Genomic DNA, 11,312 nt, shown 5'->3' on the forward strand with positions numbered 1-11,312 from the left:
ATTGAAGTGATTTTTCCTTTACGATGCGTCACAGAAGATTATTCGTTTCGATGCTATTTCGATGTCATTTTCTGTATAATGAAATAATCCACTGAAATACGAAAGATTGAAATTTGCAAGAAAACAAAAACGAGATTAATTACTTCAGCAGAGAAGGAAAATGAAAACCTTCAAAAATATTTTAAAGGAAAATGTAATACACATGAAGAGGATATAATACTGAGCAGCTCGTGCGCTCAGCTGATCACGACACACACACACACACACACACACACACACACACACACACACTGGTAGATACAGACTGACATGCAGAATGAAAACGTACCATGAATTTATTTCCAACCAACCAAAACACACACACACACGTGTGTGTGTATGGTGTTTGCATTGTATTTGTAAATAACCCCATAACAATAGGTCGCATCGTTAGCAGCAGCCAATCAAAACACGCCGAGTCTTGATTGGCGATTCACTCGACAGATGTAGCTGAAAAGCTGACCTTCTGGCTTAGAAAAGATAAGTGATTACTTAGAATTACTTATTGTTACAAAACGAGTAATTACTTTCGACAAGATTTACAGCGTGTGTGTGTGTGTGTATATATATATATATATATATATATATATAATTTTTTTTTTTTTTCATACTATTCGCTATTTCCCGCGATAGCGAGGTAGCGTTAAGAACAGAGGACTGGGCCTTTAAGGGAATATCCTCACCTGGCCCTCTTCTCTTTATTTTCTTTTGGAAAATTAAAAAAAAAAATAAAAAAACGAGAGGGGAGGATTTCCAGTCCCCCGCTCCCTTCCCTTTTAGTCGCCTTCTACGACACACACGGAATACGTGGGAAGTATTCTTTCTCCCCTATCATATATATATATATATATATATATATATTATCCCTGGGGATAGGGGATTAAGAATACTTCCCACGTATTCCCTGCGTGTCGTAGAAGGCGACTAAAAGGGGAGGGAGCGGGGGGCTGGAAATCCTCCCCTCTCTTTTTTTTTTTTTAATTTTCCAAAAGAAGGAACAGAGGGGGCCAGGTGAGGATATTCCAAAAAAGGCCCAGTCCTCTGTTCTTAACGCTACCTCGCTAACGCGGGAAATGGCGAATAGTTAAAAGAAAAAAAAAAAAAAAAATATATATATATATATATATATATATATATATATATATATATATACTGAGGTTAAAACAAAAAAAATTGTGGTCGTTTTTTTCCATTTTGTGCATCTTTTCTTAATGTTGTGTTTATTATCTCTTCGTCGCTCTCTTCGTCTCCTTCTTCCTCTTCTCCTCCGTCCCTTTCCGTCACCCTATGATTTTCTTTCTCCTGTAACTCGGCTTTTCCGTTATATTCGCTCCGATTTCTTTTTTATTCGTATGTGAAATGTCATCGTATACTGACAATACGTGCAGTGAACACCATCCTGTACTTACAACAACTCGTGGCCAACACCTCCCCTGGTGCACACAACTGGTGGAGATCAATACTAACCAAGGTACTACTCACTCACTCTCTTACTCCGGCCGAAGCATATAGTAAACAGCTTTGTTGGGAGATGTCTTTTTATAGTTTCATAAAAGGTGCTGTTATAAGGAGTAAATCGACAGACCAAAGAGTTTGTGATCATAGTCGTGTATTTACAGGGGCAACCACATTATCTATTATATATATATATATATATATATATATATATATATATATATATATATATATATATATCGAGCTAAATTGCCGATTTTCGTAAGCAATGGACCAGTTGACAAAATTGCGATTCTCTCTCTTCCGTCACTGCCCAATAATTCATCGTAATTTCGTTACTTTCCGCAGTTATTTACCACGAATCTCCCTTTCTATATCCTGGTACAGATCTACGATCTACCATTAATCGTTGGCTAATGTTCTCTCAAGGGTCCCTCGCGCGCGGAAAAATTTCTCTCGCCAAGTGGCCTTAGCTCCTGGAGTCGCCAATCCTGAAGACCCTCGTTTTCCGTGTCCTCTGCGACGGCCCAAAACCGTAAAGAAAATAAGAACTGAAAAAACTGTTTCGTGTCGTTAACAGCAACAATAGGGCTTACATCTGAGACGGCTCTGCACTTGCGTCGAACCGCCTCCAGAGGTCTGTGTCTACCTGAAGAGGAGGATTGAATTGGATGAAGAGGAAATTCACTTCCTCTATTCATTAAAATTCGAGTCCTAGCGAGAGCATCATTTTTTTTTTTTCTAAAGAATCTGTGAATTTAAAAGAACTTTCCCGCCGGAATTGCTTGTAACATTTTCAGAGACGTTGGGCTCATGGCATTAAGATTGTGTTTTCAAATGGACTTGGGGTATACATACTTATAACCCACCACGAAAGGGATTATGCTGTTAGAGAGAGAGAGAGAGAGAGAGAGAGAGAGAGAGAGAGAGAGAGAGAGAGGTCACTGAGGACACACATGTTCGTGTAGGGAAGAAGAAAAACTGTCAATTTAGGAGGGTGGAATCAACTACATTGTTCTACTGTGGAATTTGAGGTAGATGATTGGATATCGGAGGCAGACATACAGGAGAGAGAGAGAGAAAGAGAGAGAGAGGTTGAAATAAAATGAATAACTTTTTATAAGCATTAGAATAAATACGAAAGCAAAAAGCAGAAGCATAAAGAAGAGTCAGGAAGATGGAAAGAAACGAATGGAAAGATCAAGGTTTCTGAACAACCAACGAAATTAATGAAATAAGTAGTAATATAAACAGCAGCAACAACAAAAACGACAGCACTGACAAACAAAAACAGTACAATTGCCAGCGGTTCATTCAACTCGAATAATAACAAAAAGTAAAACAAAACGAAACTATGACACACCAAATAAAAACAAACGCAGAAACAGCAAGAACATAAATAAAATTATAGTAAGAACGACCAACACCAGAAACACTGCAAGCACAGCAACAACATAAACAAAAACACTGCAACAACAGAAACAAAGGCTGCAGCAAGCAGTAGCAGGAACAACACAACTCTAACAACAACAACATTAAAAACAATAACACCACTTTTAAAAAGGAACAAAAGAACAACAGTGATGTATACACATATACCAGCTCCAAACAAGAGCAACAATGACACAGGAGGGTGGGGTTCCCTCGACAGTTAGGGTCCAGACATTAGGGCACTTCAGCGTGGAGTAGCGCGCACCAACTGGTTCCAGTAATGTATTTGTTAGGAAGAGTTAAAGCTTTATATTTCACCGTGAACTGGACAGCTTGATGAAAACAACATGCCGTTCCCGAACATAACATCCGTGGCAATTGCTTCTGGTATATATATATATATTTCTTTTCTGAGTAGAGGGTCAGTTGTTTAGCGGCACCTGTTCATTGTTTGTTTCATATTTCTGGTCGATGTATCGCATCGGGTTTTTCTTTGAATGCCTAAATGGCTTGTTTCTGCTCATAAAACTCCCACAAAAAGTAATATATATATATATATATATATATATATATATATATATATATATATATATATATATATATATATATATATATATATATATATATATATGTGTGTGTGTGTGTGTGTTAAGCTAGGAAGAGGTAACCTCTGATCAGTCTGTATATCGCATACTTCGCAGGTAATAATTCTATCTTGTTGGCCTGGCAGGATACTTTACCTCGCTAATTGCACGAGACACCTTGCCTCATAATTCTAAATCTTTCGTATCTCTAATTCTTTTTATTCACACTTTAATTTATCCTTGGTCAGCATTCATTCTATATTTTTTTCTTGCTTTTCTTTCTTTTTCCGTGTTCGAAATTTATAGTTTGATCTATTGTTGACGTTGTATACCTCAGTGTGGATGAGAATGATTTCATTTTTGTTCTAAGAATATTTATCTTTCTCTTCAGCATCACTCTTCCCCTGTGTTCCTTTCCCGATCACCTCCAGCGATATAATCTTCCAACAGAGTTTGTATACAGCACAGACTATATATATATAGAGAGAGGTAGCGCACGGAAACAGACGAAAGAATGGCCCAACCCACATACATGTGTATATACGTAAACGCCCACACACGTACATGAACATATATATACATTTCAACGTATACATACATGTACATTTACAGACATACATATACACGTGTACATTTTCTTACTTGCTGCCTTCATCTATTCCCGTCGCCACCCCGCCACACACGAACTAGCATTAAAAATGAAGGAATAGCCTTTACGTGAGGACCTTTCACAAATAGATGGAGAAAAGCTTTTCCACTCAAAAAATTTTCCCTCTCTCTGAAAGGGAAATGTTCTTTTCCCAAAGACGCTCGCGTCATATAATATGCAGATCAGGGAGGGATGAACGCAAGACGTCCACTTAAATGAAAGAAAAAAATATACTGAAGCTTCGTACATTGTTCTCTATAGATCCATACAGGTCGTCACTCTATGATCCTCTAGGGGGCAAAAAGAAACCCCCTCCGGGTAATGGACTCCGTCGACGGAATTCGGGGATTATTTTGCCTTTTTCTTTTAGTATCCGGCGGATGGTTGCCTCCTGAGTAACCATCCAGTATGAAATTTCAAACCTGCGGGACGTAATGGCAGGGAAATGTGTGCGCACGGCTGAAGTTATATATCGTCCAGTACTCACACATGGAGCCCCATGTACTTTAAGACACAATGGAACTTAACGTATTTAATTACAGGTGTACGTCTACAAAGGAGGGGGCTTCCAGGTGTGTAAAATATTTGGACACAACAGTAGACCGTGAAACAATACGAGGGGAAATTTCGATAGTGTAACTACACCATTTTTAAAGAGCTAGGTTATATATATATATATATATATATATATATATATATATATATATATATATATATATATATATATATATCCTTCCCTGGGGATAGGGGAGAAAGAACACTTCCCACGTTTTCCCTGCGTGTCGTAGAAGGCGACTAAAAGGGGAGGGAGCCGAGGGGGCTGGAAATCCTCCCCTCTCTTTTTTTTTTTTTAATTTTCCAAAAGAAGGAACACAGAATTGGGCCAGGTGAGGGTATTCCCTCAAAGGCCCAGTCCTCTGTTCTTAACGCTACCTCGCTAATGCGGGAAATGGCGAATAGTTTGAAAGAAAAAAAAAAATATATATATGAATACAGGCAGCAAGTATGAACTATGTACATGTGTATATATGTGTGTCTGTGCACGTATATGTATACGTTGAAATGTATAGGTATGTATATGTGGGTGGGTTGGGCCGTTCTTTCGTCTGTTTCCTTGCGCTACCTTGCTAACGCGGGAGACGGCGACAAAGTATAATAGAATAAATAAATAATATGTAATCGGTTCATTAGTCGTATCATCAAGTTGGAAGTTCTTAAAGATAATTAGTTCTACAAAAAAAAATACCGCCTTCATTTAATCCCTTGCATCAGTTTCTGCTGTTAAGAGGATCCAGTATATTTATCTCAAAACGAACCTTGTTCTTCAGCAAACGAAGATTACGGGAAAATATATTTCACTCGCGTATTTTTCCTTATTACCTTGAGGCTTGAGAGAAGGGAGGTTATGAAATAAGCACCAAGAGATTAATAAGGAGTTTGGAACATGTGATTATAATTAGCAAGTTCAAGTATGTATTCAAACCTTATATGTCGACCAGCAAGTCCAAGCCTCTGTAGTGAGCGCAGGCTTCAGCCTCCCTCCTGGTTCTTTATAACCAAGCGATTACGCCACATACAAACCCATTGTCCAAAAGTAGTGGATATCTGTTGTGATTACCATTTTGTAATTACCTTTTTCGTGTGTTTTAGGAAGGGGGTTCTACACTCGTGGGGTTCCATCTCTTGTTTGTGTGTGCGTGTATATATATATATATATATATATATATATATATATATATATATATATATATATATATAATGGTTTTAATGAACCATTTGCAGATAATGGTCGTTAATTCAGAACCTATACCAAACATCAGACCTAATTACCAATAGTTTGTTTGCTACCTTCCTGATTGAGTTATATATATATATATATATATATATATATATATATATATATATATATACCGTATAAATTATTTCTCCTATTGCTAGAAAATTTCGAGATTTATACATTACTGGTAATGATCAGGGATATAACTTTTATTTTATTTCATTGAATTATTATGCAACACACCGTCCCCTAACACATACACACACACACAAATCTACACTCACACCAAAACCAGATTACAACAGTGCCTATACATCGACGAAAATAGTCAGGACCACACCATTCCCACACCAGGAGCCTCACACGGAAACCGTCCAGCCAGAAACCCCAAACTTTAACTGTGAACACAATACACAATTCCCATTCAACACTGAAAATTTCTCGACGAAACTAAAGCTGATATTCCCCTCCTACATTGATTCCTTTTATTCGTGACTGGCAACCATCTAAGCAGGAATGTCTTAGCTTTATATATATATATATATATATATATATATATATATATATCAGAACATGTAATGTTCACCCTTAAATCGGAGTTAAAAACTTTATTATTGCGTGTCCAAGAGTCGAACCCGGGCTATCAAGACACATTAGGCGGGTCCTGCGATTCCCTGTCCACCAACTGACCTCTAACCCGGGTTCGACTACCGAGCTCGCGGGATACAGTACAATTGTTTATAAATACATTACCACCGGAAAACAACAACACTTGTTTGCAACTATGTGGAATCCCAAAAGTACCTACCCAGAACCTGGGGCAGACAAAGCACTGTAGAACGTTCGAAGATTACATGCTTGTGGTCGATAAAAACAGCCTGGTTGACCGTAGCCAATTAGGGAAATACGCCACCAGTGATGTGCGATGTTGCTCGCTTTCCATTAGTGTTTGCATTACAAATGTTGCTGGATTTCACGGCTGACAATCGCCCATGGTCATTAAGGCTAAATCCATTTCCAACACGAAATGTACAGGATACAGAAAAATATATGTAATTTTATTTTTTTATCTACATTTGTGAAGTTAGAGAAATGTGACCGCGATACGAGTTAAGTCAAATTTTTTGTAAATGTAAAATGACATTGAGAGTTCGTTAAAAGAAAAGAATCTTCCATAAAAAGTGAGTTTTCGTAAGAAAATCCAAGAGGATAATGATAAAATCGATGTGGTGCGTGAATCACACTTATTCCTAGATATTGAAAATCGCGAAGATTAATATAGATAAATAAACCAATGAGAGAAACTTATTACTCTTATCTTGCTCAGCGACACAAGAGTACCTTGCCCTACAATGAGGTTCCTGGACTTACAATAAAGATACATTGTCCGAGATTCTGGTGCTCATGTGCCAGCTGTTTCTGCAAATTCATATTTCTCTCTCTCTCTCTCTCTCTCTCTCTCTCTCTCTCTCTCTCTCTATATATATATATATATATATATATATATATATATATATATATAGCAGTGATAACTGATGCGCGTGATCTAAGTATTTGCTGATAACCGAGGGGAAAACAAAAAGATGAAAGGGCGTCCCGAGTGCACTTTCGTGTTTAAATCATCAGGGGAAACTAAAACCCCGTCTGACTACTAGTCTCCCACGAAAATGTAAAACATGAAAGTGCACTCGGGATTTATCATATCTCATTTTTCCTTTTGGTCATCGGGATATATATATATATATATGAGAGCTGGTAAAGAGACAGAATCTTGAGACTTGAGGCGTTGGGACAGTAACATCTCTGTGTGTATTGTGTTAAAACTTTTTGAAACAAACTTTGTAATTGCAGTTCTGTTTTTCTTCTACTAAAATATCTGTGTTCTTGTTTGGATATTGTTGGGTTCCTTTGGTGATTCGGACGTTTTCGCTGCTGGAACGCAAGACTCTGACGGTATCAGTGGGTGTCAGGTACTCATGTAAGTGAATATTAGTGGGTGTCAGATACTCATGTATGTGAATATTAGGGGGTGTCAGATACTCATGTATGTGAATATTAGTGGGTGTCAGATACTCATGTATGTGAATATTCTTGTTTTGACGTTGTAAATATCGTCCATTTTCCCCACCTTTTGATTTCTTAACCTGCGGTTGTCCACCAGGGTTATTATGATGCAGTGGACATGCTTACGTGTTACGTTCATAGCTCCTCCCCTCGTGATCTTCATCCAATCAGCAGTAATGCGTTTACTGTGTCCCGTAGAGATAAACTGTGTCTTTAAGGATGTGAATGCCTCTACCATTGTGGAAATCGCTATGTTCTTCATTGTTTGTGTGCCGTAATGTCGTCCTGGACGTCATGCGATTTCTTTTTAATTTGATTTTTTGTGATTTGCAATTCACATCTCTATCCGCGACGCTGTTCCTTGCACTACAGGTGGTAGATGATAAGGTCATTTTCTTTGTCATGATCACTTCTTTTTCTTGTTTGACGTTTGCAATTTCACGTACAAAAAAAGTTCTCAAAAGCACTTGCCATTGTTTTTCTTCTCTTGGTATAATACTGTGCGCATTGGCCTGTCTTTCGGGGATTATGCGAGAAGTGTCAATTGACGTAGAGATAGATGGATAGAGATGGAGAGGGAGAGAGAGAGGGAGGGAGGGAGAGACTGACCGATTACGTCTCTTGTTCACTCGTGAGGCTGTAAAGAGGTTGCGTATCCGGGTAATCACAATAAAGGGAATGGGATATGTAGTCCCGGCTCACTGGGATTTCCAGCTCTACAACGCATGTGTATGTCCGTCTGTATGTATGTTTACCGAGCATATGGTTCGTCCGCGGCTCTGCTGGTGCAGCTCTTGTCTGATATTTGTTTATTGAAATCTTCAGAAAACGTGTACGTGGTTATTTACATATGGGTGTTTACACCTAAGTACGGTTGTTTACACATGGATGTTTACGTATTCATACATCGCATTCTCAACGTCACTCGTTTTATCCCCTGGTGAACTTCAGAAACACTACAGTTCATCCTAGCATTAACGTAAACACGTTAGATATTATAATATCCCCCTCCACTCTATCCTAGGAAACCCAAAGTAATCAAAGTTGCATAATCGGCATCCCCAAAGCCGAGAGAGAGAGAGAGAGAGAGAGAGAGAGAATGTACTCGGCGAAATTATTCCCCCTTGTGAGCAGGCAACTCGTGTACCAATCACATAGTTCGAGTGGTTCTTCCTGGACCTTTCCCTCAACGTGAGTGATATCAAAAGCCCTTCGCCTCGTTAATCCTCTGGGCATTAGATATCTCCAGTTCATTTATCTCTGTATGGTATGGTGTTGCTGCTGCTTCCCGATGTTTGTGTGGAATCTAACCACCCGAGGATGAACCGTTATAATAATGCCGCCTCCGCCTCCTTCCCTCGAAGTTGTGGAAACTCTCTTCCATCATTATCATCGCTCCCTATGACCTTTCCACCTTTAAGGATCAGATCCACAAAAACCCTGCGGACCTAGGACTAATTTTCTTTTTTCTTACCCAATTTTCCCTTCCAGAGAAGGTCAACATAACTGGGTCATGTTTTCCCTGGCTCACGTCGGTCACAATTAGGAAAAAGATAAGAGTTCTTGTGTCTGTCTGGTACTTGTTCATCCCTCGGTGCCATGTGACAAAAGTAATTGTAACTTATGTGGCTTTTTTTTCTGTCCTAGCTTTTTTGTGTTTGTTGCCGTTGATCTTTTCTGCCAAAAGCTCCATCCGTTGCTTTATTAATTTCTTGTAGTCTTTTTTTTATTTTTCAATCTTTGCTATCTTAATAGATGGTTCTTTGTGAGTGTCGATTCAAAAAAGAACACTTGGCGATATTTTTTTTAAAGAGAGATGAAAGGAGAAGAGGAGGGGGAAGAAGATGAAGATACCAAAAAAGAATTGGAAATAGAAGAAAAGGCAAAAAAAAGAAAAGATTAGAGCAAAAGAAAGTAAATACAACAGCATACGAAAGGGAGATAAAAGGAACAGAACGAGAGGAGAAAGAAGATTAATACCGATGATAATAAGAGATGAAGGAAGAAAGAAAAGGAGCTCACCTCTCCATGAGAGGCGCGGGAAGGAGGAGTCCTGTGGCTGGTAGTTTGTTTGGGAGGATGTGGTCGATATGGTCGTCTTAACTTGTCCAGCTGGAGGACGAAGTCTTCCACACGAACGGGTGTTAGACCAGAGGATTCCTTTCTTTTTTTCTTCAACGCGTCGACGTTTCGAGATATCCATGCGTAAACATCCGTGGGCATGCTGGAACATACGCCAGGGCGTCCTTGATCGTGGATTGTAGTGTGTGGGTGTCCTGGATCCTGTCTAGGTGCCTTGGAAGAAGGTTCTGTGTGATTGGAAGCGCTGGATAATAGGTGTGTGTGTGTGTGTGTGTGTGTGTGTGTGTGTGTGTGTGTGTGTACTGGATCATGTGTCTATGGTCCTCGGATCATGAATCTGGATGTGTTGAGAATGTTGGGTCATGGGTTTTACTGTATGGAAGTCCTGGATCATATATGTATGGAAGTCCTGGATCATACATGTAGGCGCCCTGGATCGTGGGTGTTTAGGCACCCTGGGCCAAGGATTGTGGGTGTTGAGAAGGTCTGGATCATGGATTGTGGTGTGTGTGTATGCCATGGGGTGTGGGAGGCCTTCCTGTGCATATCAGAAACTGAAAGGTCGGGTGAGGGTGGGTGAGTACCTGGCTTGCTGGGGGCGAATATGTTGGCACGTGGGTGGAACCTACCAGAGGTTTCAGGTTTCGGCCGTGAGATGTGTCAAGATTCATGTGCTGCGGTGGGTACACAGCGTAAGGGAAAGGCTAGATGTCTGACCCTCTCCCATGAAGGTGTAAGGTGATATGACCCCCAGCTGGAGGTCAGAAAGATACGGCATGAAGGGGAAGGTTACTCGAAGTTTATGAACTTTTTCTATAAGATTATGTGAACCAGACTGTTGGAATTGGGAACGTTTTAAGGGAAAGGTCAAATGTCTGACCCAAGGTCATTTGGTGAGGAGATTTGGTTAAGGGGGGGGGGGGTGAAAAAAGGGGTACTTAAAATTGAAGCACTTACGGAGCATCACTAAATTTACGTCATTATGACTACAACTTTAGTATTAATGAACGACTATAGGACGTGTTGCAATAGGGTTCAGACTGAAAGTGTCATATCTGTCGGGTGTTCGATTACATGTAATCAAATACTCTTCCTTCTACATACATCAACAAAGGGGTCTCTAATGGCCATTTCCCGTCAGCTTAAACAAATTCAAAGTTTTGAAAAACGTTTAGCGGAGGAAACTACGATTTTCACACACAAAGAAAAATGAAACCAAAGATTATCCCTG

Source organism: Panulirus ornatus, chromosome 58 (assembly GCF_036320965.1).
Source record: "Panulirus ornatus isolate Po-2019 chromosome 58, ASM3632096v1, whole genome shotgun sequence".
Taxonomy (NCBI): domain Eukaryota; kingdom Metazoa; phylum Arthropoda; class Malacostraca; order Decapoda; family Palinuridae; genus Panulirus; species Panulirus ornatus.